Source organism: Hippoglossus stenolepis, chromosome 1 (assembly GCF_022539355.2).
Source record: "Hippoglossus stenolepis isolate QCI-W04-F060 chromosome 1, HSTE1.2, whole genome shotgun sequence".
Classification (NCBI taxonomy): Eukaryota; Metazoa; Chordata; class Actinopteri; order Pleuronectiformes; family Pleuronectidae; genus Hippoglossus; species Hippoglossus stenolepis.
In genome coordinates this window covers 28,947,655-28,972,477 of record NC_061483.1, presented here as the reverse complement: position 1 = coordinate 28,972,477, position 24,823 = coordinate 28,947,655, and the positions used below count along the sequence as shown (strand labels likewise).

Sequence of the window (24,823 nt, the reverse complement as noted above, 5' to 3'; positions counted from 1 at the left end):
TAATTCAAAAATGGTGAAATACTTGTTCATGTTTCTGTTAATAATAATTCTGACTTTACATGGACAAAAAAAAGTTGGAACATTTCATCGCCAAGGAAGTTTTTTTTGAAAAAGTTCATAAAACGGGCTGCAATAAATGATTAATGTCATTAAAAACATTGTATCAATTCAAAATAGTAGATACATGCTGCAAGGTGCGGGTCTGTGTCACGCGGAGATGGAGTCTTTCTCTCTGACAGAGTGACCATTAACATGTGTCTGCCTCTCTCTCGCTCTCGCTCTCTCTCTCTCTGTGACACATGCAGCATGGCACAAGCGGCGTGGTGGCGGAGGGAGAGGATGATGATGGTGATGACGGGAGGAGGAGAGGGGGTTTACCCACAGGGCTGTCATGAATATGACCCCCAGATATTCCATTGTGGACCCATGTCCGGTTCTGAGCACATGTGATAGTATCTCAGTCTGTGGCATTAATGTGTCTCTCGGTTCGACATTTTGAATAATCGGGGCTGTCTGCCGTCATCCTGCCACTAGCTGTCAGCAGTCTGTCTGTCTGTCTGTCTGTCTCTTATCTCACTCCTCTTCTCCTGCTCTTACATTATAGAAAACAAGCTGCCCGTGCAAGAGAGCGCTTGATACTTTTTTTTAATTTTTTTTTATTATCAAACCCTTCCCATAATTACCCCATAATCATTATATAATCCTGTAACAAAGCCTCTATTGAAGCCCTGCCTTTTGTCAACGCTGGGACACTGAATCTATAATTGCATTATTTAGTCTCTTCCACCCCCATATAGAAGCATTATATATCAAAACCATCCTGCAAGACAGATTTTAGTTGCAACAAAGACTTCGGCCTTTGCGGGACGTCTCCCCGTCGTATGTTTTTTTTTTTTAACTCATCGCAAAAAAAGTTGTGCCAACTTCAAGTTTAGAGCTCCTGTTGGAAATATCGGGAAGGGGTAAAAAAAAGAAAAGAAAAAGTATTTGCTTCTTTTGCAGAGTTGGTGCTTTCCAAAATCTCCAGACAGCCGCGGAGAAACGCGTTCATTCACAAAGTGGACGAGCCGCATTACTGATGTACCATATTTTCAAATAATTATGTTCATTCCCTATTGCGCTCCCAGACAGAAAGAATAAACCGTCAATACACTGAGAGAGAGGAGCAAAAAAAAGGGGCAAAAGCGAGTTCCCGAGGAGAGGCTTTGCGTTTGTGTGCACGGGGATTGGCAACACAACGGGGCTTATTTACATTAAATACGCCACAAGGTTACAGTGCAGATAGATGAGCGTCATTTTTATCACTCATTACTTCTCTTAAGCGGTGGCTGACGCTCAGGACGCGCGGGAGGCATCACTCATTTATCCTGGAGTTTCCCCTTTAAAGCGACGAGAAGAGGATAAAGACCCGCAACAGTTCACTTCAGTGAAAGGTAACGCTTTCTACTTTTTGGAGTAAATGTGTGTCCTGGCTGTCTTTACGCAGAGCTTGTTAATCCAAGCCAATTCTTGAACGCGCGGTGGCTGAGCGGCGAGGCTGGCTCCGTGTGAACGCTTGTGTACAGTGTGTGTGCGGGGGGTACATTTTTGAAATAAAACAGTGTTTATGGTCAGGTTCAAGGTCAGAAACAAAGTAAGGGGATTGTGGGGATGGATTTTTCCGCCACCTCTCTCGTGGAGGTAGTGGGGGAAATGTAACATCCCGGGGATTATTTCTTTAAAGCAGGTTCTGTTCACCGCTGGGCTCCGCTGCTTTTTTTTCTGTCCCCGTCAACGGCGAATACCGCAAGACCCGGGCTGTGCGCAGCCAGTCAGCTCCGCTCTCTACAATGGAGTTCCCTGTTAACGGTACAATGCATTTCACCTACCAGATAGGGGGAGTTCAAGCTGAAGGGGATATGCTGATGCCTGGGGATCGGCATCAATGCAAACGTTTACTTTTAGTAGACAGCGACTGAGAGAGGGGCAGGAGGGCGAGAAGAGGAGACAAGTCCGTGAAGCGGCGTCTTTTTTCTGTTCAAACTCGGGCTGCGCGGCGGGGAGCAGTTGTAGGGACAGGATCGAGGAGTGGACAGTATTTAACAGGTCCGAAGCCACTTTTCAGCACCCACGTCATCCCGAGAAAGAGCACGATCGGGTGAAATCGCATGGACATGCCTCATTATTCAATGAACACTATCTCTCGCAACGCACCGTTTACGCGCAGGAGTTAGCCGGCGCTTCGCCAAATTTAAAAGGTAAGAAGTGCGGTGGCTTACAGTAGCTACATGAGTGGGGGGCTTTTACTGGGGACTTGGGAGTGTATTACTCAGTGGGAAGTCAGTTTTTCTTCTGGGGAGGATTGTGGTTGTTTGTGCGGGAGCATCGCAGCGGGGGCTCCTGATGTCTCCCCAGCCATGATTAGAAAATAACAGAGCAATTATCCGTAGCGAGTGACGATCGTAAAAAACGGTGACAAAATACCAGCTGGGACCAAGACACGGGCTGCCCGGCTCGACACCTTGCAGCCAATCGCGTAATAAACTATTAGCATTATATATATTAATTTTAATTCTAACTGAAAATTATTTATAGCCAGTTTTGTTTTTGTTTGCACGTTTTACTCTGTGCGTAAAAAGGTGCCGTATACGGCTGCACGGGCTTTTGCAATATTGCTCGTGCAGAGCACACAGATACAATCCTAAGACTTTTTTTCTTTTTTAGAAAAGTCCAGCCGTGTGTTCCCGTTAAAGAGTGTCCACGGAAAACTTTTCTGCCGACACTTGTGCTGTGAGAGTGCAGGAGGAGGAGGGTGGCTAGGATATGTGTGTGTGTGTGTGTGTGTGTGCGCGCGCGTGTGTGTGTGTGTGTGTGTGTGTGTGTGTGTGTGTGTGTGTGTGTGTGTGTGTGTGTGTGTGTGTGTTCGGGATGGATTAAAGTTAACCGGTGCGTTTGCCACCATGTGTCAAAACTTGTGAGATGGAAGAAGAGCCGGTTGAGACCTGCCATTTTGTGCAGTGATCGACCTCTCATGAATGAGAAGAGGTCCCCGCGTTGTGCACCGAGCAGACGCTATGATGGCATTTGGACGAGGGGCGTTAATGTCATATGTGGAAAACAATAACGCACATATCAGCAGCCGTGAGGTTGACATTTGGTGTCAAATTTGGTACAGGGCAATGTAACAATAATTATAATTTTTTATTGAGAGAAGGTGGTAGAAAGTTAAAGTAAAGGAGAGTGACAGGCAGCGGTTATTATGGAAATATAAAATGACAGAGCCCATTAGTGAATAATATTTTTCCAGGCGATGGAAGAGGTCGAGTGTATGACATGTCATTACACTCCTTCTTTCAGGAGTTTCATCTTCTTTTATGTAAGTTTTTTTAAAGATCCAGCAGACATGTTAAGAAATCTCTACATCAGTATTGTTGCTTACATGATGGGGCTGTGCTAAATTATCTGTAACAGCTATGTTGCACCGGGGATGAGGCTTGTAATCCCATTTAAAGCCTCTGTCGACCCTTCGTCTTGGGTGAGGAGGACCTTTCCCTTGGAACTGGAGTTGACCCCTGAGTGATCTGACCCTGCTTATCCAGCCACTTCCAGCAGCCACTAGCGCTGCACAATGGCTGTGAAGACGCATGTCATCATTCTTAAAATACTCAACAATGTCTATCACATTGTTTCCTACTGTTTCTCTAACCTTCCCTGAAGTTTTCTTGAGCCCACAAAAAAGCAAAAAAAAAAAATCTTCCTCAGATTCATTGCGGAAGGAAAAGGAAAAGGGATAAATAGATGTACTGTATGAGTGGAGATGCTGTCATTGTTTAATGGTATGCACAGGGCGGATATTATGTCTGAAATAGTGTCTGGGCGTAGACCCTTTTTGTCAGCACCTTTCACTCCCTTATTGGAGATGAAATAGCAAATGGAGAACTGTCCCTGCTCCTCTGACAGTACAGGCTGCTTCACAGACCTGCTTGCCCTTTACTGCACCTCTCTGCTCTGCTACAAGTTGAAATGTTGTCATTCTTTTCGGGTGAAAAGATTTGGGAAGAGACAGTGTGTTTAAGAAAAGGCCTATCTTTGCAGACTGGCCTGTGTTAAGGCCTTGGGTGTTTTTGTTTGTAAGTTATTTTAATATTCATAAGGCCTGTTTCTTATTTTTGGAACTAATCTCTATGGTCAGGATGTGTTTGGTATGATAAACTTATTATTCATTAATTATTCAGGTAATTATTGTTTTTACTGTCATTAAAATATCAGTTTTTATAAAATGCAAGTATTATTTATCTTCACTTCATGGCAAGATAAATAGATAAATTCACATATTATGGATGGGTGTTTTATTTTGTAGTCAGGATGAGATAACAGAAAAATAAAAAACACATACATAAAGTATTTTGACAATTTTTTCTGCTGTAACTTTCTGAGCAGTGGAGCTTAAAAACTGTTCTCGGGAGCCAGTGTGTAGCGGTCGCCGTTGATCTTGTATGAGTTGCTTTCCCACCTGTGCCCGTGTCAGCGTTGCAAAGGGGGGCCGCGGGGCATGACTGAGCGCGGCGATACACACAGATCTCTCTGCTGGAAATGAAGGCAAAGGGAGGGATGAGAGAGACAGGAGGGAGGGAGACGGAGAGAGAGAGAGAGAGAGACCAGGGCATCTAAAGGGATGGCATCTAAACAGTCCTCTTTTTTACCAGGCTGTCAGTCAGTCAGTCAGCCACTCAGTTCACCGTGGAGGAGACCCACTCGACTGAAGCCGCCGCGTTGTCAGCCCGACACACAGAGAATTATTTGCATGTTGACATGTACACAATCAGATTTTTTCTTTTTGAAGAAAGGACCAAAAAGCAGTGTAAAAGAAATCTCACACTTGTTTAACAAATGCGCATAAAGAAGGCAGCACATGAGCCGACATCCCAGTACATCGCAAAAACACACAAACCCGCGGTGAAGTGGTTGCACAAATTACATAATCTCGCAGTTCAGAAAATACATGTGTGTAATCAATTGGACAACACATAATTCAGACACAAAGAAGTTATCCTGTATCCTGTGATACATGCAGTCCACAGTCAAACAGGCAGCCTGACTGTGGTTAGTTGATCCCCATCTCATGTAATTATAGGGGAGAGGGCTCCAGCTGTACAGGCTGTGAGGCCAGGGCTCCCAGTCCGCTGGGATCAGGGCGGTGGTGGGCAGGCCAGATCAGGCTGGGTCTGCTCATCAGCTAGCCATTAATTGATATGTGCAGTCATTGTGAAAGCAGCAACCCCCAAACAGACACACACACACACACACACACACACACACACACACACACACACACACACACACACACACACACACACACACACACACACACACCCACCCCCACCCATTTGTGTTCATTCCCATTCTGGTTCTGATCTGCAGCCGGGCAAGACGGCTGGGTATACATGTATTCCAGTATGTTAGTGTATATGTGTGTGTGTGTGTTTGTGTGTGTGTGTGTGTGTCCTGTCGGAGGCGAAGAACGTGCTGAGGGGGCTGTAACACACAGGCGTTAGTCTGGCTTGATCCTTGTAGCTCCATGACCTTGATCTCCAGGGTTCAAGCCGGAGAGGGGAAGATACTGGCGAGCCGTGCTTGCAGTTGCCGTGTGAGGCTAATATGACAAGCGCACACCCACACATATAAAGCATTGGATCAAATGTGTGATGCAAAGTCGAGAAGAGACTGCCCTTACCACAAAACATCACACAGATTACACACTTTTCACAGAAATCTCAAACCATTTGTTTGAATTTCATAAAAAAGATTTGATTTATTCCTCTGTGGTGATAAATTGAAGGGGGCACAAAAGATTTCAGACTTTCGTGAAGTTAGTGTCCAGACCTTTTCTCATTATTATGCCTTTTTAGGACCCAATAATGAGCCTTTTTTGATGTGTATTGCAATACCGATGAATGTATTTCTCCATCTTTTGCATGAAGTGTTGATGTCCACAAAAAAGTGTTTTGATAAATTTATGCTTTATACAAATATTAATTTAACACCGTTTTTATTCAATTGCATCACATTTGAATCAGGGGTGTCTGGTGGTCTGGTGGTTAAGACACATATCACATAACCGCAACGCTCGGCTCAATTTCCGGCCGAGGGACCCTTGTTACATGTCATACCCCTCCTCCCTCTGCCCTTGTTTCCTGTGTGTCTCTCTCTCTAGAATGTCAACGATCAAATAAAGGCAACATGGCAAAAAAAAGAAAAGAAATAAAACAACTTCAAATAATTGGAATAAAAGATAGGAAAATAATTAAACTCTAGGTAAAATAATATATACAAGGTGCTGTATATCTGACTCAGTTATTGATATAAAAAGCAATGGGAAATATGCAGTGAAAAGGAATATGTTATCAATTAGAATCTAGCTGTGTGAACGAGCAGCTTTATTGAATCAGTCCTTAAATGAGAGTTTATGTACAATTCTCCTGTTGTGTGCTTGCATTGCCGTGTTGCGCTATGAAGATGTCTCGCTCTGTACTTAGGGATATAAGCGTATACAGTGTATTTTCCCTGATATGTTCTTTGCCATGAGAGCTTGATAAACATTGGCGAAGGTGGTTGGGGGATGGAGGGTTGGTGGAACAGAGGGGCGGATTGGTTGTGGGGGTAATCACGGACGTCAGTTTGATCTAAGAATAAAGAGTGTGGGGCAGATGAGGCTCTGACAGATAGGCTTGACTCAGTCCTCGCATGCCGGGGTGCCATCACAAGGAGCGTCTGCCTGTCTGGGCAGCCGTAGGAATCGTGGTTTGGGGGTGAGGATGAGGAAGTTTGGACGATAAGGGAGGAAGGGAAGGGGACGAGGTGGTCTCAGGGAGAGGAGGTGGGCATGGAAGTGGGTGCATGGAGCATTTCTCTCTTATTTCTTATTTTTTACCAAACCTTCCTTCCCCGTCACAGTCTATGTTGTTGGTTTTAGTAGCAGACTTTGTTAAATAAGCCTGAGCGGTGAGGGTGCGTGTGGGAGTTCGCAACAGTGTGTATACACACAGGAACCAATATACTGTTGGTTTTCCAGGGCAAGTTTAACTGCTCAGCCTTGAGAAAGTCCAGTATCAAGTCAGCATTATAGCCTTGCCCTTTTTCTCTCTCCGTCTGTGTAATCTGTTGGCGCTCACATCAACAACACCAACAAGGAATGTGTTCTGAAACACCTTATCCTCTCAACCCGTGATATTCCTCCTTTGTTTCCCCCCCCCGACTTCCCCGCTGATCCCTCACATTAAGGCGTTATTGAGTTTGGCTTGATTTTATTTTTTTATTTTTATTTTTATTTTTTTCCTCAAAGTTGGTTAGCATTTTGGATCTAAGGATGCATCATGCAATGTCATGAACATTTTCCCTTTTGATGTGTCGAATGGCGCTGTGTTTTCAGCCATGTCATTTCCGCAGACAGCAAACAGCTTAACACAAACAGGCAAGCACACATCAATCAGAGGTCCTGAAGCAGAGAATTGTTACTGCTTAGCATTCAGCCACGCTCAGCTAAGACTGTGGTAAATACCTCCAGTGTTCATGAGATGGAAGGTTATGTGTGTGTATGTGTGTGTGTGGCAGGTTATGTCTATTACCCACTTCACATACCATCACTGACTGCATCCTACATGTCATGTCTGCTCTTTAGCCGCCTCTACCTCTCGGATGTGACCTCTGTTAAAGTCCCAGACCTCTGCTAATGAGCGCGCCAAAGTAGCACAAGGTAGAGGGAGAGGAAAAGAGGGAAGCAGTGGAGGAAAAGAGGGAGAAAAGGGAGGGCATGACGGTGCGGGAGAGAACTCCTGCACCTTTAATTATGATCAAGAGGTTTTCACCAAAGGACGGAGGCGTTGCAGTTCTGTTGCACTCGTAAATCTGGCCCCGGATGCCGTATATTGTGTCGAACGATTACTGTACACCATTATAGTGCATATTCAACTGCCTCTCCAGCACCTGATTTGCATAATTGGATCTTTAATGAAACTTGCCTTGTGGAACAAAAAATACAAAAAGAGAGATGAAAAAAGTGGTTTGGCATGAGGGCGGGGGGCGAGAGAGGGAAAATAACATGATATAGATGAATGACCCCTCAAATATTTATTGGACTGTTTTTTAAAAGAGTTTTAAAGATGTGTGAAAAGTGGAAGGGATACTGAGAGTTTAAGGAAGACAGTGAGATTTAAAAAAAATTATAATAAGGGGGGGAAAGTGACCTGCTCTGGCCCAGTCGCTCACACGTCAGCGGCAGTGCTACAAATAGGATGAGAAGTGACTGTGAAAGCTGTACATTCCCCGCCAGGTCTCGCGGGTTAAGACTACAATAGCGGGATATTCTCTAGCCCGGGGGGGATTTTCAGCTCCTCTTCTGTCGACAGTCATTGCACCAACTTGTTACTCAGGGAAGATCGCTCTTTTGTAGAGGAGCCGATTCCGCGCTGGCCTGGTGGAATTCCTCCATAGCAAATATTTTGACAATGCCTAATCAGGAGCCATCAGTTTTTTATTCTCCATTTTTTGTGTGTGATGTGGAGGGCTTGCTTAGCGCCTTCTTGAAGTTATTAATCTCTTCTTACATGCATGTGTATTTTCATATGCATTAGGAATAATTTGTCACATTTTTTAATAGTGCATTTGTATTTGTGTGTTTGCCTAAAAGGTACGAATCTCATTCCGTGCCCCTTGTTTGTGGCTGTGGCGCGACATCAGTCTAATTGCTTAATTAAATTCCAAGGTGTCCTATTTCCCTCGGCCTTCAGGAGGTGAAGGTTAAAATCCTCCTAGTGCCACTTTCACGCCAACGTGAGGGCCATGGATAATAGCAGGTTATTTGTCCTGTCTTGCTGAAGGATCTATTGCTTACAACTGTCAATGAGAGATGGAAAAAAATAGAAGAAAAAAAACTACATTTTTTAATCAACGTGTCATGAGAGAGACTATTAGGTAGCTCTCTTGTTTCTGCCGTGAGTGCCCCTTCATTGAAAAGTGCGACAGGCAGTTGTTAATCGAGTGTTAATGTTAAAAAACAACCAAGCGCATTAAAGCGATTGTGTGCATTTAGCTGCCTGCAAGCAGTGGTTTCTCTGTGTGTGGATGTGTGTGTGTTTTTCCACTCTACATCCGTGGGAGTGGATCATGTGTCAAAGCGGTTTACAGGTGGCCTGCAGGGCAGCAGCTCTACAGAGAGGTGGAGGAAAGGCAGGCAAGGTTCAAGTACCTCAGAGGCTCTGACGGCGCTGAACTGAGCAATCCCAGCATCTGAGAGGACCCTTCAAAAGCCTCCTTATCGCACTCCTCATTCCACCATTTCACTCTTTTCTTTTTTTTCTGTCTCTCTGCCGTAGCCTCTGTCATCTCTCCATCCTCTCTCCCACTCCTATCTCTCATTTTGCCTATCATCTCTTTTTTATTTATCCATTCCCCCCTCACTTCTCATCTATACCATCCACCACTCCATCCAGAATTCTTTGTAATAGCTGAGTTGTTGCTGAAAATGACAATAAGTTACCTTTCAGTTGTTTCATACCACACCCAGTGAGCAGTGATTTACTTTTGTCTCGAATCACCCCAAAATCACTACAGACTTTATAGAGAAATATTGAATCTAAACATATCTTTTTAAAAGCAAGTTTAAAAGAAGCACACACTTTTCTGCCATTTCCATGAAACACTTGCTGAACTGTATCGGGAGAAAACATAAATCCGATGTTAAGCAGGAGTTATTTTTTCACAATCATAGCAGTGTCTCCACCTTAGATAACGAAATGACCTCCCTTTCAATTCAATGTTTTTTGTATAACACCAAATCACAGTATACATTATCGGTTTATTACATTATGACACTTGTAGACAGAAACCCAACAGTTCCCATCATGAGGAAGCATTTGGCGACACTAAGGAAAAAGTCTCTTTTAACCAAGTGCTGCACCCAACAGAGACAAGCTGCTCATGATACAGAGGTTCCACAGGTCTTGACCTTTTATTCAAGATCAAACAATTATGACACCTGCCTTGGTCTGACTCTGTTAAATGTAAAACGATTTTCCCTCAGTGGAGAGTTTCAGCGTCACATTATGGTATGAGTGCTGTTTATACAGTCGGACTCATCAGGGATATATTGTTGTTCGTCTTAATTGGTTGAATTTAAAAAATACTCAGCACCTAGTACCTTACAAAGTAACACATCCACGGAACGGTAGATCTGGAGAGGAAAGAGATAAATATACAGTAGGCAGAGTGATGACAGGACGGAGTATAGAGAGAAATGCAGGGAGCAGAGGGAGAGAGGGAGCGAGGCAGCGGCACAGGGAGAAAGGAGGGATGATGTACTTAACGGTATCTGTAGGCTTCCTTCTGAACAAGCTGCTGCCACAGATCCTGGGAGCCTGCGTTGATAAATTCAGTTTGATAAAAGTCACTGAAATGCCGGCCTGTCTGCACACCTCTATTAAGCGCTGGTACATTTGTCACAGCCAGTGGAAGTCAACCAAAGGGTTTTAATGTCATATCAGGCTGAATTAAAGAATCAATCGAAAGCCCTGAAAGGTTTAGGTTTTTATTTCAAGTGACAGGAGTGGTGTTACAGCTGTGGCTGGCGCTACAGATTACTGGGCTGCAGTTGATCAAGGCAGTCATTTTACGTTTTTTATTTGGCTATTGGGAATTTTGTGATTATTTTAGCCTGGATGCTCATTTTGTATCTGATGACTTTGAGTGAGGGAGGGGGTGTGTGTGTGTGTGTGTGTGTGTGTGTGTGTGTGTGTGTGTGTGTGTGTGTGTGTGTGTGTGTGTGTGTTTGTATGTGTGTTGGGGGGGGGTGGGTGAGCTCTTGTCATGCCTGACATTACTTTTCTAAATTATTTTTCTTTTTTTAATCAAGAGAAATGAGATCTATATGCATCAATCATCAACCTTCCTTAATATACAGTAGGAAACTGAGCGAGGCTGCATTTTAAAAACACACAACTTTCCCCCTGAGAAGCCCCCTTAATACCACATTACTGTTCTGCATTTATGCAAAAGTAAATAAGTAAACCCAAAAGGCAAATGAGCATTCCAGGCGCTTAAACACACAGCCTTCTGTAAACGCCTGCTGCAGCCACGACTGCATCAACTGAGGCGTAGCTGGCAGGAGACACAAAGTACGGGTTGCTACTGTGCTTTATGTTTTTTTTTTTTATGTACATAAATATCATCTTGTTTATTTTTGCTCTAATTTGATGACAGAATTTCCCAAAACTAGTTATTTTTATGTTTCTTAATATGTGGTTCATCATTAAAAGGCATTAAAAGGAAAATCAGGCAAGTTTAGAGAGTCTATACAAATTGTTTGGGTGAGGAGAGGGCCTTAAGTTAAGACAGTGATCACTAATTAACTCCACATGTATTTAGTTTTGACAAAACGGACATTTTGCTCCTATTAGCTACAGTCTTTTACTCTTCCTGAACCTAAACCAACCGTCAGTTGCTGATGAAACCAGTTATGACGGAGGAAATTCATCCAAAATGATCTTCCCTCTCTTCCTTGCTTTGCCTTTTTCCATCCACACATGCACACACACACTCACACACACAAATGCACACACTCACAAACAATCAGTGGATCCCACCTGGTGTTTTATTTAATCAAGTAAAATACACATTCTACCCGCACACATGTGTGAATGCATGTTTGTGTATGTGTATTTGCTCGCCAAGAGCTGTCAGTCTTTCATGAACTACGTTAAAAAGTGTTGTTCAAGGTGGGAGCTAAATACTTTTCATCTATTATTTATCTGCGTTATTACCGGGGTTGAATTTAAAAAGAGAGCTCTCTGACGTGGGAGAATTCCCCCGGCGCCTGGCTCTTTCCTTTAATACCTCTTTTTAAGTCTTAAGATGAGTTCCCACCCATGCTGAAAAGAAACCTTTTACAGATCTCCCGCAATTTCCGACAGTTTTCTTAAATCATCTTTTTTTTAAAATTTTGAAATGGCCCACCTCATCATCTCCTCCCTCTACAGCCTCCTCCGCCTCCTCCGCCTCCTCCGCCTCCTCCTCGTCTTCCTCTTTTGTTTTTATCCTCGTCTTTGTTGTTATTATTATTATTCTTGATCGTGAGCTGCAGTTGTTTTCTTCATCTCAGAACTGCATTTTATCTCTTTTGTTGTGTCATTCACACCAATCGCAGTAATGGGGAGAGAGTTAAGTGGAAGTGCTGGGGCCCGGGCCCTTGTTCGGCTTGTCTGTCGGCTGCTTTGGTAAACAGGACTGTCAGATCTGCAGAAAGGGAAAGAGAGAGAGAGAGAGAGAGAGAGAGAGAGAGAGAGAGAGAGGGGAGAGAGAGGGGGAATAAACATTTGAGGCATTTTCATCCATGTTGTGGTTGATGACACTGATAGGCTCCAAGGGTGGGAGTGAGTTCACACTTGAAGATGTGTGTCCCAAAAACCATGGGGGTCATCTTGAACAAATTCACTCTTTCTAATCTTCTGCCACTCTGTTGCACCCAGTAAAGAAAGAATAGGAAGAGGACATGGAAGACTTCACAACAAAGAGTTATTACTCAGTTTGAACCCTCTATAATGGTATTGTAGCAGAGGTTTTTTATACCAAGTCACAAGCTGGAAAGTGACTTTTAAAGGATGGTTTTAGGTTATAGTAAAGTGTTAGTCACCAAATGAACTGCTGGGGGCTTGGGATGGGGTACCTTTGTTAAAGGAAATCAGACAAGCGAACGATCACAAGCATTCAGACAAGATATTTAAACAAACCTACAGAGCTGAGCTGCATGGACATTGCAAATAAAGTAAGTTATTACTGTCTTTTGATACATTTTTAGCCATGCAAACCATGCAGTGATGACAGTGCTGGTTGGATCCCTGCAATTAGTTTGCTGAGGAAAATCACATCATAACCGAAAAAAAGGCCCAAACTTTAGAACAGAGATCTAGGTCGTGATAATCCAGAGTCGTCCTTTCAACCAAAAGAAACCAACCGCCTCTACACTTCACCCTGCCTATGTCCCTCTTGACCAGAACTTACTGTGCCACAGGACTTCCTTCAATGCTGTGTTTACTGTATGTCCTCATCCCACCCACTCACCAACAGGACAATCTAATGGCTGGGCTGCTTCAGATTAGGGGTCAGAGAGGTTTGCTCCACAAATTGGAGTTCATTTCTCTCTCCCTCTCCCTCGACGCATCGTAGTCTTTCTGATTGCCGATCAGCCCCTGAGGGCTCTGAGCCGCTCCTGCTTGATCCCTGTGATTACAGTAAACGGCCCCCAACCCCTCTGCTCACCACAGATCAGGGATAATTTTTGGGATGGAATAAGGTGGATTGAGGAGGACAAGGTGTACAGAAGACGAACAGTGATGGCAAGGAGATGGGAATTGACTAACAGAAGCCAGAGTGGACAGAGTAAAACTCCAGACTTAAGGGGTTGGTTTGACGGTTGGTCCGTGTGGAAGCCAATGGGGGACAGGGTCCTGTAGAGATGTCATATCAGGTTTGAATCATATTTAATTTATGATAAAAACAAAACTTTAAATCACTTCAGCCTCCTAGTGGTAATTTTAAGTTAAGGCATTTGAATATTTTTGGACCTTCTCTCTCCCATTTAGGGTTACGAATGTGTCAAACAAAAGACATCATCCTTCATGCCAGCAAGCGCAACAATGTCAAGGTAACGGGTGCAGTTACTTATTGTTAAATATTAAATAGATTGTAACTGATAACTGACGGCTGTTTTGGCAATCATACTCTCTCAAAATGATGTGACGTGGCGTTACACTCAAGAGTTTTTTTCAGACCTAATTGGCTCAGCGGAATGAGGGTCTCCACCACCGGATGGATCACCTCTCCAGGCAGTGTGTTTAGCAGACACGTGTCTGTGTGACCTGTAATGTAAGCCCTCAGGTGCTGATTCCCCTACGTGCTGTCTGCCTGTCAGAAGCATGCTTTCCCTTAGTTCACTCTCTCTGGGACTCTGTAGTCTGCACCAGTACCTGTGTGTGTGTGTGTGTGTGTGTGTGTGTGTGTGTGTGTGTGTGTGTGTGTTTTGAGGCGGGTGGGGGGAATTTGATCCAGCCGTGCCTCATGTTTGTGCGGAACCCGGCGGAGGTCAGTCTCCTCTTCAACGCCCCTTTTTCATCCAATTTCTGTGGCTGCGGGCGGCCGCTCGCCGCGCTTTTGTTGCCGGAGGTAATCTGTGAAATGATCTTAATTATGGAGGTTCGGCCTGTTCTTCCTTTCCCCCCACCTCTTCCTTCTCTCTCTCTCACTCTCTTTTTCATTCTTCCTTCTCTCTCTCTCTCTCTCTCTCTCTCTCTCTTCCTCTCTGTACATGCTTTTAATCAAACAGCGTAGTTAGCTCGTAATGAGGGCGAGGAGAGCACGTGTGCCGCTGCTTACACATGCTGCGAGGCTTCAACGCGGAGGAGAAGGAGGATGCTGAGGGAAGTGAGGAAGGGTGGGATGGGTGAAAAGACAAATGATTATACAGTTTCCATGACAGGTTTGTCAAGAAAATTACATGGCAGGCCATAAATCACAAATTTATTTTGAATCCTGCCATAACCAAAACTGAGTGGTATGGAAAGTAGGGTTTGACTTCTCGTATCAAAAATCTATTTCTAAAATATTGATATTTTTAATAAAGCCTGTATGATAAGCATGTAAATTAGTGGTCATATCGTGGTGAAAAAGGTCTAAAAGCTACATTTAGATAATTAAATAACAGTTTTTTAAAGATTCACTAGAACTTTAAATACAGTAGAACAGTAGTGTTGAAGTGTGTTGAAATAAGTGTTTCATTTTCTACTGTATTTTTATTCATATACAATGAGTTTTATTTTGAGTTAAATCGCTGTGTGTTTCTTCTCAGTGCACATTTCAAAGTACATCAACTGAGCATATTTGTAAAAAAGACATTAAAAAAAAGTTGGTGTATTCCTTTGAGGAGCGGTGAGAAAGGTTATGAAGGAGGGAGGGGAAGTTGTTGAGAGGGTGGGAGGTGGGGAAGGGGTAGGGGGCAGTGGGGGTTAGGGAGTTAGCTGGGATCCATTACACATAAACAGCCTAGGCATTGATGAGATGATCCAACCAAGATTAGGCCGACAATCCTGATGGACACTGAAAAGGTGACCACACGGGGAGGAGTGTGTGTGTGTGCGTGTGCGTGTGTGTGTGTGTGTGTGTGTGTGTGTGTGTGTGTGTGTGTGTGTGTGTGTGTGTGTGTGTGTGTGTGTGCGTGTGCGTGTGTGTATAGCTTCTAGCACAATAGCATATGCCATATGGCCTCATTATGATACCACCCGCTTCACCCATCTCCCCCTCCTCCTCCCCCCTCCTCCGGGTGCCGCCGCCGCCACTCTTTAAGGTTTGCGCTCTGAGCCATTTCCAGGTCACGGCGAGGCCAAAGGGCAGCAGCTAGGGCATGAACGCCAATCACGTCGCTTTGAGACTGACTTGTTCTTCATGTGTAAAATATGTTATGATGTCATTTAGATGGTTTGATAGTGCAGACTTGCCTTGCAATTTGTCCAAAGGGTTGTATTGGAATCAAATGAGAATAGAATTAAGGATTTCGATAGTTTTTTGTCCTCATGGACGGAGGCTACAATTAATGTCCATACAATAAAATTAAGAAGCAAAAAAATTGATTGTCAATAATCAAGGAATTTATCAGGTGAAAATTGGTTTTGGCTCTTAAATTTGACAATTTATTGCTTTTGTCCTTTTTAAATCATTATAAATTACATTTCTTTAGGTTTGGGACCGTCAATCCGAAACACTCGATCAAAGATCATCCCCGGCCCTCAGAAATTGTTGGGGGCGTTTTTTACTTGTTTTATATTTATAGACCAAAAGGTAAGACTAGTTGACTGTGTGAAATTTCCAATGTGATGTTTAATGATGTAAGACAATTTTCATTAAGATGTAAGTATTTTCTTGAGGGTTTGAGAAAAACAAGGTGTTTGAACATGTCAACTTGGAATCTAAGAAGTTGTGATGTGCATGTGTGTGTGATTTTGGACATTTTATAGCCAAAATAATTAATTAAGTAGGATCCTGTGCATTTATGAGTCGTATAAGAACCATATGCTAGAATTTGTTTCTTTGGAATCACTCCAAGAATCATACAGAGTGGTCGTAAAAAGTGAGGTAGCAAACCAGTCTTGTGAGTAAGTGTGGGCACAGGGAGTTTTTCTCTGTCTGAAAGGTTATTTGTTAGTTGTATGCAAGTGTGTTACTATGTGAGTGTGTGTGCGTGTGTGTGTGTGTGTGTGTGCTTTACAGTGAGTCTGCTAATTCCTTCAGGGTCAATGGGAGGGGCCGGGGTTAAATGCTGTGGCAGGGAAGGTCAACAGTGATTAGCTGCCATCTGAACTAATGGCTGGATGCTGAGGAGGAGAACAGACAGGAAGAAGAAGAAGAAGAAGAGGACAAGTAGGGGAGAGGAGTACTTGGCCCCCCCCTTAGTTTCTTCTTCTCCCACTATTCCCTCCTTTCCTTGTGTCCCTATATTATTAAATGTTGCCTCTGTGCTTAAGTAAGGCAAAGCAGATGGCCCTTTTCATAAATCATGCTTATAAGATGATTATAGGCGTCGCCGCCCACCATTCTCCCCTTCACTTACAGTAGTGCTTACAGTTTTCCTCTAGGCCTACTAATCTGCTTGTGTTTAAACAATTCAAAACCACCAGTTAAGATAAAATGTATTCTTTTTAGGGTAAAAAGGAGATTCAACAGTTTGAACCCTGAAAGCAGCAAAAAATCCCACAAAGGTGACAAGTCTCAAGAAAAATAAAAAAGCAAAGATACAGTTCCATCCCCTGCCGCTGCTGTGTCTCGTCTCTCTCTCCTCCAGCCTCTCAGTGTTACCCCCCACTTGTTATGCTCCTGAGCTTGGCACAAAGTTGCTCAGAACAGGATGTTAAATATATAGCACAGGGAGGGAGAAGAAGAGGAAGAGCGATGGGGAAAGAAGTAAAAGGAGGGGTTGCAAGTGCATGCGTGTGTTGGATTATGTCTGTGCCGTTGCACTATTCCTTGATGTATGCACCATGTCAGGCAGTCATTGTCTCCTGGGTAAAGAATGATAGTTCAAATACCTAGCATCTCTCCCTTGGTGCTCCAAATGCTCGCCTTTGAAGTTTTTATAATCCATCTGTCATCTGCGAGCAGGGAGGGCACATGTTCTGTACCACTCAATTACCAAATTCTCTTTTTGCCAGCTACAATGTGACAGGAAGCAAATAATATGGGTGACCCTGAAAAAAAAAGAGAGAGGGGGAGGTGGGGTGGGGGGTGGGGTTGTTTTATATAGAAAGAGAAAGAGGGGGAATTGCTTGAAATCCTAGGTTCCTGGCTTTCTCACGCACTTGATTGTGTCCCTTCGCTGCCTCTCATAACAGGAGAACAAAGCCTGTTTGTTGTGGGTGGAATGCCTAAAATGCTTCCTACTGTTACAATTATGAAGAATTTGATTGAATGTGTATTGTTTCAAGGGTTTGGTGATTTTGATCTTTCTTTTTCTTTGTTAAGTGCCTGTTATTCTGCTTCCCCACTAGCAATGATAACCAGTCACCTAATCAAATTTCATTTGATATAAACATTTCACTTGTTAAAGGGCAGGTAGATGTTGTCAGTGTTGTGTGAAAGAAAAAAAAAGTATTTTGATTGTACATTATTCATTACCAGCGTTTATAAATGGATTCTGAATGTCTTTAAGTCAGCAGCTGGATGGAGAGTCTAATGAAGTTTGCTGCACTTCTTGGTGTTAAAATCGTCTTTAATTGGTGAACGCTTTGTTGTGTTTCGCTTTAAAGCTGTGCTGAGGCGACCAGAAAAAAAACTTCTGATAACTATCTGAACAATAACAACAGCAGCAGCCGCAAATCATCGGCTCTGAAACATATTTCATTTACATACACCACAGGCCCCTTTTAAGGCGTCTACCTTTTTAATTCTTCCTCATATTTAACACTCAATACAAAACAATAAAAGCCTCAGATCTCTGTGTCTGTATCCTCGTTTACATCAAACCCCCCCACCGGCCCTCCACTCCACAGCCCCCCATCTGAAAGCATCCTCACTGGGAAGAAGATGAAAAGATTGTTTTGAGAAACTCAAAAGGAAATTTGACATTCTTTGGTTGCTTCTGAAACTTCCAATATTTTGCCGTAATTGCTTCATACACGTTATATATCTTCATTTGGGGGAATGGTGGAGATGAAGAACACGTCGGCTTCTTTCTTCCTGAATAAAAGGCAGCAGAACCCATCTGGTTGGGTGATCCACGGCTGGCCCTCTCGCGCTCATCGCTGAAATAATACTCCCTCTAATGACTCCCACATATTCTGAAATCTCCCTTTTGAAATTGGTCTTGGCAGATTATTTGCAGGTACTTGAGTTGCATCTGTTTGCAATTTTGCAAATGTGGAAGACTTTAAGGCTGGGCAGGGGCGGGTAGCGGGGAAGAGGCTATTTTAATCCCTGGGATAACACCGGCTGTCAGTGTGAATGGGCTTGGGCAGCGGCCTGCACCTCAACCCAAATTTTGATTTGTCTTTACCCTGGTGACATGATATGTTTCTCCAAACTGATGCAATTTTTTCCCTCATCCATAATTTGTAGCTGTCTATTTTAGGACCAGGAGAGGTTTTATTCTGGGCTGTTTTGTTGTAGTGCAGATGGTGTTTGCAGGTTAGTGTCGGAGCAGGAGGTCATACTGTGCACTGAGAATACAAAACGATCCAAACTGCAGTGTAACTGCTTCAGGTCAAGTCATAACAGATAATGAGTGTTGAAAAGTAATTAAGTACTTTAGTATTAGTAATAGTGGTGAGTTCTTGACTTAAATACAGATTTTGTACTTCATGGCACTTAAAGAAATATTTCACTCCACAATGTATTTAACAGCTCTTGTCATTGATGTTCTATAAAAACAATATATTGGCAACTTTGGTGATAATGAATTTTTCAGAATTTGAAAGTAATTGAGGGCTCCCTTATGTCTACTCATGAAAAGTTGACATTATGGAGATATGTAACTTTATAAGTAGGCAACCAAATTAATATTCAGCATTAAATGGTGTGATACATTTATTGAATGGATTACAGTCCTACAAATTAACCTACCCAAAAGCACATAAGCATTTGACTATTTGCAAAAATAATCTTTGAAGGTGTATAACCTTCTCAGGGGTGATTTTTTTGGCTTCAAGTTGTACTGTAAAAACTCCAGCTATGTTTGAAGATGTAAGTATATTCTGCATTGAATTATGATTTGTGTCTGAAAAAGTTCAACTACCTGCTAAGAAATGTTTAAAGTGACATCTACGCCTCCTCCCTCATTGAAAAATCCAGGAGCCCTGAATATGCTAATATGCTATTCTCAATGCAGGCTTCAGGTTTTCCACATCACACTTTACACTGTGAGTTTCCTGTTGCATGGGGATTAGCTCCCAGATGATCTGTGATGTCACAAATCTTGCTCCCGTGCTTTTAGGTGAGCACAGAGAAATTTTCCACTTTTTCAGCAGATGAACTGAGCTGTCATTCTGTGCAGTGACAGAACATCCAGGAGAGGTAACACTGACCAACACATTTTTGAGTGGAGGGAGCCTTTAAGTACATCTCACAGTTAATGATCACTTTACTCAAGTAACGTTTTGAATACAGGACTTTAACATGTGACAGATTCAATTCTACAGTGTGGTATTGACACTTTTACTTAAGAATAGGATACAGATAATTCATCCACCACTGCAGATTAGTCGGATGCGTTGTGCATATTTCATATGTAGATGGCAGATTACGTGGCTCAGAAACCACAGGAGTTTGTCAGGTGTTTATATTGTCCAGTATAAAGTGCAGTGATCAGCAAAGCTAAACCAAAGCTGAAATGATTGTGACTTTAGTCCTTATTATTTCTACCATGTGGTGAGCAGCTGACCGGCTTAAGCCTCCCCCCTCTTTTCACCCCCCTCCTCCCTCCCTCCCCCGTTTTAAAACTGTAATAAGGTGCCCTATTGTCCTATGGCAGGGGTGTACCGGGGCCACAGCCGAGCCCACCCGGCAGACTGTAATTGCATAGGTGGTTACAATTACATTAATTACATATTTCATCAACAGTGTTTATGCAGCCACACGGTAAATGAAGAAGCCAAACTTTTAACTCTGCCTTTTGTTTTTGCGTTTCCCCACCCCTAACCCCTCTCTCTCTCTCTCTCTCTCTCTCTCTCTCTCTCTCTCTCTCTCTCTCTCTCTCTTCCCTTCTTTTTTTTCTTTCTTTCTTTTTTTTTTTTGTGGTTGTTTTAATAGGAGCGAGGGGAGGGGAGGTGCCAGAGGAGGAATTATGCTGAAAGTGTATGCCTTGCAACTTTTCCCCTCCCTGTTGGAAATGTTTATTTGAACAGTAAGCTCATGATTTGAATATTTGTAATCCATGCTTAAATTTACAGGCCAGATGAACTTTTTGGCACAGAATGGCAACCATAAGTAGGATTTTGAGAAAAGCTTTACAAAATTTTAAGCCATGTGCAAGGCTTATATAATTTAGAAGGGGGGGAAATATGCACAAATAAAACAGTCTCTGTCTTATTTACTTTACATGGGCAGAAAAACTGCATCATATGGCGTCTGATGTATATATGCATTAGCTATGTCTTTCTGAAGACAGAATCTAAAGCTAACAATCAGTTGTTTATGAATACTTCAAGGAATAAAATAGCCCCAGAGGCACGGGCACTTGAGTGGTTCTCCTGTGTTGGATGCAAATTAGTGTACTCCATATTGACTTGTGCTGGTGGGGATGCCACCCATCTTGTGGGCTGGAAGGTGGGTGGGTTGCCCCGGTGAGTTGCAGAGAGTGATGGAGAGAGAGAGGTCAGTGAGGCGGGCAGGAGACGAAAAGGAAGGCTTTCTTAAATGATGCTAATCAGTCCGGAGGGGCCTGGCCCTCTCTCCCTCATCAGCCTGCTGTAATTCAGATGTGCTGAGAACCTGGAATTAAACGTGTCACTGTGAGCACGCTCATGCATGTGTTTGTCCGCCTCTGTTTGCCTGGTATCCACTTGTATTTGTGTGTGTGCATGTGTGTTTGTGTGCGTGCATGGGGTGTTTAGGGGTTAAGTAGAACCAAATTAGTCGATGGGAGAACTAACATCAGCAGTAGCTTTCTGTGTGGCTACTTCTTGGTGAATGTCAAGATGATTTAGCTGCTCTTCTGCTCGCCGTCTGTCTCTGAGCACTGGCCCTCCAATCACTGCTCTGGGCTGTCTGTTCTTTGGCCTTCCGTGCAACAAATGAATATTAAATCTGCACTGGGCAACTTCACACACTAGCAAGAGGTTACGGTCTGAAATATGAGGAATGTGAAGCGCTCAAGTTCTGCAAGGTAACATCAGTAAACCGTCTGATTGTGTAGTGTCTGCAGATGGTGGAGGAGCTGTATAGAGAACAGCTTCCTCTGTATTTATTTCCTCAAGTGCTTTATAAGTTTCATCAGTCAAATCTAAAATATATAGGGATTTTAGCAGCCACTGTATACACCAAGATGTAATCAAAATGATTTCAATAGCTCACTCAGACAACACTAGATCAGTGCGGACTAAGGCTATATATTTTTTTCTTCTTTGATTCTACCTGACTATATTCATAAAACAGATTTACACAGAACAGAGCATTCTACTATTGCAATGAAAGCATGCCATTTTGACAAAGGAAGAACTTTGCCTTATTAAATACAGTCTAAAGTGTAGAATTGTGATTTCAGTCAGGAAGTGATAGTGTAAAGAAAGAGTCTTAAGGAAAGGATGAATCTAATGCAGCATTCAATGTCAGTTTTTAATACTTTTAGGCATTATATTATGTCCTTTAACAAAAAATGATTGAGGTTGAGCGCGTCCCCGTGTTAGCTGACAAAGGTGTCTGTGTCGTCTTTCTTCCCAGCGAATGGTGGATGTGTGTAGTCTTGCTAACATATTGTGTGTGTGTGTGTGTGTGTGTGTGTGTGTGTGTGTGTGTGTGTGTGTGTCGAGAGAAGTGGTGGGGGGTGCAAGTGTGTGTGAGCACAGGGACGCCAGTTGGGCTAACAGCTGAATCATGGCTCAGCCGCTGCCCCTCGTAGTCCTTGGCAGTTAGCGGTGTGAAAAAGCCTTCTCTTTGAGGGCATTATATAGATTAATGTGCTGTGCCTCGGGCAGACACACACATACACACACGCGCACACACCTCGCGAGGGAGGGATCTGACCGCGTGTGTGTGTGTGTGTGTGTGTGTGTGTGTGTGTGTGTGTGTGTGTGTGTGTGTGTGTGTGTGTGTGTGTGTGTACAGAAGCGAATCAGAGGACTATAGCAGCACAGGATTGTTGAGATTTAAGTGTATGTACATGTGAACATGTACATACACTTTGTGATTGTGTGCATATGTGTGTGTGGATGTGAGAAGGGACAGTTTGAGGGGGTGTCAACAAGGGACTAAGAGAAGGTACGCTACGCATGTGTGTGAGAGAAAGTAAAAGAGAGAAAAGACATTCAAATGTGTTCTTGGTGAAATTTTCAATGATTGCGAAGTTCACAGATATTAGACTGTATTCTCGCTTTATGCTTCACTAAACTGAGTCTGTATGAAACACAGTGGAATAAAAAGTCAAAGTCCCTTTTCACCTAATTTGCAGGTATTACGACAAAAATCTTTCTCCCAAAAATATATTTTTAGGTCGTCTGTGCAAGCAGCTTATTAAGACCTATAGTTGCATTTCATTGTTAGCTGACCTGTAGCACCTGTGCTAATTAAGACTAAAGATTAAGTCAGGTCGTGTCTGCATTTGGAGGATGTTTGGGCTGAATGTGTTGTCAAAATGTGTAACTTTGACACAGGAGGCCTCTGTTCCTTTATAGTTACGATAGTTCCACAACTGTAACCACGTGTTTATTATTGTAACCATGAGGATGGACATCCTCTATCCTTAACTAAGAAAGTAATTACTGGAACCAAACCATGACCTTTCCCTAAACCTAACCAAATTGTTTGTGTGCCGAACCCAAACCAAAACTCCTGTATACCTTCTACCATTTTTAGAGCTGCGACATTGAGTTGGATCAGAGGGTCCAGACAAATGAACTGTATGATGATTCAGGTTTGGGGACTTCCCCTCACTGCTTGTGTAGGAGAACCTATGGTGGCCTTCAGTTAAAGTAAAAATGAGAAAGGCTCCCTCTATAGCCAGTGTTTGGCTTGTCCCTTCTGGGCTACTGTAGAAACATGGTGATACAACAGCAGACTCCATGAAAGAGGACCACCTCCACTGCTCAAAAAAAAATATGGGAACACTTAAATCACTCATCTGATCTTGATGAACGAATTATTGAAGTTGAAAATCTTGATTGATGTACATTGTAAAATACAAAATAACGTAACAACAGTCAATGGAAACCAAAATCATCAACCCTGTGAGGGCTGGAATAAAAACCAAACCAAAATCAAAGTAAAAAGATTATATCACAGGCTGAACCAACTTGCCTGAATTTATCATGGCAACTCATGTGACTCAGTAGTGTGTATGGCCCCCGCGTGCCTATATGTACTCCTGACAACGTCTGGGCATTATGCTCCTGATAAGTCTGCGGATGGTGTCCTGGGGATCTCCTCCCAGATCAGGGCATCAGTGAGCTTGTGGACAGTCTGTGGCTGGACTTGGCGGCATGGGATGCACCGATACATAACGTCCCATAGGTGCTTAATTGGATTTAGGACAGGGGAACGTGAGGGCCAGTCAATGGCATCAATGCCTTTGTCATCCAGGAACTGCCTACACATTGGGCATTGTCCTGCACCTGAACCCAGGGCCCACTGAACCAGCGTAAGATCTGACAATCGCTCTGAGGATTTCATCCTGGTACCTAACAGCAGTCATGGTACCGTTGGCTATTCCATGGTGGTCTGTGTGACCCTCCAAGGATATGCCTCCCCAGACCATCACTGACCCACCGCCAAACCGGTCATGTTGAATGATGGTACAGGCAGCATAACGTTCACCACAGCGTCTCCTGACTCTTTCACGCCTGTCACATGTGCTCAGTGTGAACCAGCTCTCATCTGTGAAGAGAATGGCGCGCCAGTGGCGGACATGCCAATTTTGGTGTTCTCATGCAAATGCCAATCGAGCTGCACTGTGCGGGGAGCACAGGTCCCACTAGAGGACGTCGGGCCCTCATGCCACCCTCATGGAATCTGTTTCTGACAGTTTGGTCAGGAACATGAACACCAGGAGCCTGCTAGAGGTCATTTTGTAGGGCTCTGGCAGTGCTCCTCCTGTTCCTCCTCGCATAAAGGAGCAGATACCGGTCCTGCTGCTCGGTTGATGCCCTTCTTCAGCCCTGCCCAGCTCTCCTTGCGTAACTGCTGGTCTCATGGTATCTCCTCCATGCTCGTGAGACTGTGCTGGGAGACAAAGCAAACCTTCTTCTGCAGGTATGGATGTGCCATCCTGGAGAAGCTTTGGCTACCTGTGCAACCTGATCGGGCTGCAGGGACCGCCTCATGCTACCAGTAGTGACAAGGACACTAGCAGAAGACAACACTAAGGAAGAATCAGTCAGGAAGGATAAGGAGAGAGCAGCTGTCTGTCGCCACCACATGCAAAACTATTCCCTTTTTGGGGGTTTTCTTGCTTTTACCTCTCCATTGCACCTGTTGTCACTTTCAGTTGCACCCAGCAGGTGAAATTGATTCACAATCACTTCTGCCTCCTAAATGGACAGATTTATATCCCTGAAGTTTCACTGACTTGGTGTTATACTGTGACTATTAAGTGTTCCCTTCATTT

General features: G+C 43.5%; 1 protein-coding gene across 4 annotated transcripts in view; it reads left to right on the top strand.

Annotated features, from left to right (window-relative positions):
- The first annotated feature begins 881 nt into the window (after positions 1–881).
- The window catches only part of znf536 (zinc finger protein 536), a 216,072-nt gene continuing 192,130 nt past the window's right edge, over positions 882–24,823 (top strand). The window contains exon 1 of one of the 4 annotated variants that reach the window (XM_035157635.2): positions 882–1,433. The gene's annotated coding sequence lies outside the window, so the exon portion shown is untranslated. Of the gene's footprint in view, positions 1,434–1,604; positions 2,238–24,823 lie in introns of those variants that run through there. The other 3 variants (XM_035157668.1, XM_035157660.2, XM_035157645.2) reach the window with 3 other exon arrangements.